This window comes from Myotis lucifugus, unplaced genomic scaffold (genome assembly GCF_000147115.1).
Source record: "Myotis lucifugus unplaced genomic scaffold, Myoluc2.0 scaffold_13, whole genome shotgun sequence".
NCBI classification, from domain to species: Eukaryota; Metazoa; Chordata; class Mammalia; order Chiroptera; family Vespertilionidae; genus Myotis; species Myotis lucifugus.
In genome coordinates, this window is record NW_005871061.1 from 6,827,641 (window position 1) to 6,832,754 (window position 5,114).

The window sequence follows — 5,114 nt, forward strand, 5'->3', positions numbered from 1 at the left end:
GTCTGGGGGTCTGGGCAGCTCCAGCCTCCAGGAGCAAGACGAAGAGGAGGAGGCAGCCCAAGGCGGCAGTGCCAACGGAAACTCAATCGCAGGAAGTACCAGGCGCTGGGTCAGCACTGCAGGGAGATCAAGCAGGTGAACGAGCGGGTCCTGAACAGGCTCCATCAGGTACAGAGGATAACACAGAGACTCCAGCAGGAGCGGAGGTTCCTCAAGAAGGTGCTGGACTCCTACGGCGATGACTACCGGGCCAGCCAGTTCACCATCTTACTGGAGGACGAGGGCAGCCAGGGCACAGACGCCCCCACCCCAGGCAACGCTGAGAACGAGCCTCCAGAGAAAGAGGGGCTGTCTCCACCCAGGAGGACACCAGCGCCCACAGAAGCCAGCATCCCGGCCCCTGGCGAGGGACCCAGCAGGTGGAAGAGGCAGCGAGCGCAGCGAGCGCCACAGGAAGGGCACCAGGCGGGAGTCCCACTGACTCCGGAGCTGGACCCCGAGCAGGTAAAGGTGGAGGAAGACTTTGGCTTCAAAGCGGTTGAGGCTCTGGACTCAAGTTGGGTTTCTCGGGGGCCAGACAAGCTGCTGCCCTACCCCACCCTAGCCAGCTCCCCCTTTGACTGACCCCCCAATAAACAGACCCCATGCTCTCCTCGGCAAAAAAAAAGCTTATAGAGGCATGCTTATAGGATCAAATAGTATAAATATAGATGTAACAGGACAATAAAAAGAGAACCTGGCTATGATGATCACCTGAACGCTGCCTCTGTGTCATTCCTTCTTCGCCGACTCCGTCCACACCTTTGGGAACCCCTGGACCTGCTGGGCAGGACCCTAACATTCCTCTTCTTATAAGGACTTCAGTGAAATGGGCTAAGGGTCCCACTGGAACTGCCTCAATTTAATGTAATCCCCTCTTTAAAGATCTTATCTCCATATACAGGTATATTCTGAGGTTCTGGGGATTAGGATTTTAACATACATTTTGTTGATTACCCAAATCAGCCCTTAACAACCAGCATGTTTCAGAAAGTAGATTCCTACAGGGTTATTTACCAAACATTCAGAAGTATTTTTAAAAGAGCTAAGCCCCTCGCCCACCGCACTGGCCCCTCCCGGCGAAGAGCGAAGGCCTGGGTTCCGGGCACCGGAGGAAAACTGGTGCCAGCAGCCAGGGGAAGGGGCCCCCAAGAGGCCCCAGATTGCGAGAGGGCACAGGCCGGGCTGAGGGACCCACTCGAGTGCACAAATTTTTGTGCACCGAACCTCTAGTTTAAAATAATATCAATACACCTATAGCTAAAAATGATGAAAAAGGTGTAAAGTCACAAGAAACAAATCTCTGATTAAAAGAGGGGATATTACTATAAATTGTATATGCATGAGAATGTTTTTCAGATATTATTATGCACTACTATGCCATACAATTTAAAGTATGAATAACAGAAAATTTTCTAATAAAAATAGCATAAGATTCTTTCTGCCGCCATCTTGGTTCCCAGTTCCCTGCACAAAAGACGTGGTGAAGCCACAGAAACCATCCTTGCCACCAAGTAGGAGTTGCCACAGCCTCAGGCTGGTCAGGGTCTGGAAAGGAATCTGACAGCATGAATCAGTACCAGAGCCCCTTCTTTAACCAAAGATTCCACACAGGCAGCCACACAGCAAGCCCAGCTGGCGGCAGCAGCTGACATCAATGAAGAACCTGTCAGTGAAACAAAACAGAGCCGAGTGAAAAGAAGGCACAGAAGGCTATGTCCAAACTGACTCTTCAACAGGTTACAGGTGTTACTAGGGTCGCTATATAGAAATCTAAGAATATCCTCTTTGTCATCACAAAACCAGATGTCTATAAGAGAACAGCTTCAAATAGCTACCTAGTTTTTGGGAAAGCCAAGATCAAGGATTTATCTCAGCAATCACAGCTAGCAGCTGCTGAGACATTCAAAGTTCAAGGTGAAGTTGTCTCAATCATTCAATAAAACACAGACTCCAACTGTACAAGAGGAGAGTGAAGAGGAAGAGATTGATGAAGCAGGTGTGTGCAAGTTAAGGCCATAGAATTGTTCATGTCACAAGAAATGTGTCAAGAGCAAAGGCAGTCCAAGCCCAGAAGAACAACAGTAATAATATTGTAAATGCTACTATGAAATTAGCAATGTAACCATGTAAAAACCAGGACTTTTTTTGGTGTTTCAGAAGAATTACTGAAGCTTGGTTTGAAATTTGTAATGCTTCTATATTAATGGCTTCTTGTGAGGTGAAAAAAAAATAGCATAAAGAAAAACATAAATAGCCGAAACCGGTTTGGCTCAGTGGATAGAGCGTCGGCCTGTGGATTGAAAGGTTCTGGGTTCGATTCCGGTCAAGGGCATGTACCTGGGTTGCGGGCACATCCCCAGTGGGAGATGTGCAGGAGGCAGCTGGTCGATGTTTCTCTCTCATCGATGTTTCTAGCTCTCTATCCCTCTCCCTTCCTCTCTGTAAAAAATCAATAAAGTATATTTTTAAAAAAAGAAAAACATAAATAGCTATTAAAAACATTAAATTGGTCATCAAAATCCTTTGGAAAAACAAACTCCAGACCAAGATGGATTTAATTGTTAAATCTACTAAACATTTAAGGGATAGATAATGGTAAATGCAGAAATTATAAATAAAATCTTAGCAAAACAAAACAAAAAGGCTAATATATTCAAGCTAATTCACTTTATTTCTGGAATAAAAAGTGTTAACAATTGAAAATCACTATATATTTTACTACATTAGGAGAAAGAAATAGAAAAAAATGTTATCAGTTTAACAAGTGCAGAAAATGCATTTGATAAAATCCAGAATCTGTTTAGAAAAAAAAATGTATTTAAACTAGAAATAGAAGGGAACTTTCTTCATCTAATACTCAGAGGTATCTACAAATCATCCTACAGCAAACAACATACCAAATGGTGAAATGATGAAAAATACTGCATTGGGGAGAAACCAAGATGGCGGCATAGGTAAACACCGGAAATTGCTGCCTCACACAACCTCTTCAAAAATACAACTAAAAGACAAAATAGACATCATTCAGAACCACAGGAAAGCTGGCTGAGTGGAAATTCTACAACTAGAAGGAAAGAGAAAAGCACACTGAGATTCAGAGGAGGTGCGGAAGTAAAGTGGAGAGGTACGGAGGCGCACGTGGAAAGGGCTGGCAACTGAGGACACGGTTGTCTTTTTCAATCGGGAGGAAGACACACACTCCTACTCTGAACTCCAGTTCTGGGCTAGTCTCTGGGGACCCAGACTCATATGGGGAGAAACTGAACTGTTTGGCAGTGGGTGGAACTCAAGAGCGGCATTCTCTCAGAGGTGCTTGCAGCGATTACTGGGACACTGAGACCCGGGACCTCTTAGAGTAGGACTGAGGATCTGCCATAGCTGTTTGCTCCGCCCTGTTGATTCCCTGAGACCTCGCCCCACTCAAGCTGTGCGCAGAGGCTATTGCATATGAATTACCTGGCCTTTGCAATCTAAAATTACTTAACAAACTGCAGCTGGGTCAGAGAGAACCAGACCATCCAAAAGAAGGCCCAAGGCCCCAGAGAAGCTTGCATTGCTTCACAGCTGGGCCTCATCTGGGCACCTCCAAACCCCAAACAAAGAAGAGGAGTCTGCAGATATCTCCTTAGCTCCTGCTGGGTAGCCTCGGGCAGAGGCTAAGTTAGCACCCCCTTAGAGATCCAAGTGCCAGTGTACCCAGTGGTCAGAGTGGGACCATCCAGATTACAACTCCTCAGATCCATAAGGGACACACTCAGGGGGCAGACTCAGTGAGCACCAAAGCCCCACTGAAGCAAGTCTTGCCCCATAAGGGTGTCTCCAGCACAGAAGTTCTTCCACCGTAAACACAGCTGATTCTAACAGCCAATTGGCCTGGAGGTCAATTCCTCCCAGTGATACCAACTACAATCAAGGCTCAACTACAACAAGACTGTGCACACAGCCCACAAGGGGGTGCACCAAGAGTGTCCACCTCAGGTAATTGAGGAGGCTGAGCTATTGGGCCCTATAGGACACCTAGCACAGAAAGCCACCCTATCAACACAGGGATGCAGCCAAAATGCGAGACAAAGAAACAGGACACAAATGATAGAAATGGAGGAAAGCAAACTACTGGATATAGAGTTCAAAACAATGGATATAAGGTTTTTCAAGAATTTTCTAGAAACTGCCAATAAATTTAGTGAGACCCTCAATAAATCTAGTGAAACCTTCAAAAAATCTAGTGAGACCCTCGAGGATATGAAAAAGGACCAAATAGAAATTAAACATACACTGATTGAAATAAAGAATAATATACAGAGATCCAACAGCAGATTAGAGGATCCCAAGCATCAAGTCAAAGATTTGAAATACAAAGAAGCAAAAAACACCCAACCGGAAAAGCAAAAAGAAAAAAGAATCCAAAAATCTGAAGATAGTGTAAGGAGCCTCTGGGACAACTTCAAGGCCACCAACATCTGAATTATAGGGGTGCCAGAAGAAGAGAGAGAGCAAGATATTGAAAACTTATTTGAAGAAATAATGACAGAAAACTTCCCCTACCTGGTGAAAGAGATAGACTTACAAGTCCAGGAAGAACAGAGAACCCCAAACAAAAGGAATCCAAAGAGGACCACACCGAGACACATCATGATTAAAATGCCAAGAGCAAAAGACAAAGAGAGAATCTTAAAAGCAGCAAGACAAAAATAGTCAGTTACCTACAAGGGAGTACCCATAAGATTGTCAGCTGATTTCTCAACAGAAACTATGCAAGCCAGAAGGGAGTGGCAAGAAATATTCAAAGTGATGAAGAGCAAGAACCTACAACCAAGATTACTTTACCCAGCAAAGCTATCATTCAGAATTGGTCAGATAAAGAGCTTCACAGATAAGAAAAAGCTAAAGTTCATCACCACCAAAGCAGGATTATATGAAATGCTGAAAGGTATTCTTTAAGAAGAGGAATAAGAAAAAGGTACAGATAAAAATTATGAACAAGTACATATCTATCAACCAGTGAACCTAAAAATCAAGTGAATAAAAAATTTGATTAACAGAATAAACTGGTGAATATAACAGAACCAGGG

The 5,114-nt window shown here is 44.4% G+C and overlaps 1 pseudogene; it reads left to right on the forward strand.

Moving 5' to 3' along the window:
- Nucleotides 1-238: 238 nt before the first annotated feature.
- LOC102424360 lies at nt 239-2,164 on the forward strand (annotated as a pseudogene).
- The last annotated feature ends 2,950 nt before the right edge of the window (nt 2,165-5,114 follow it).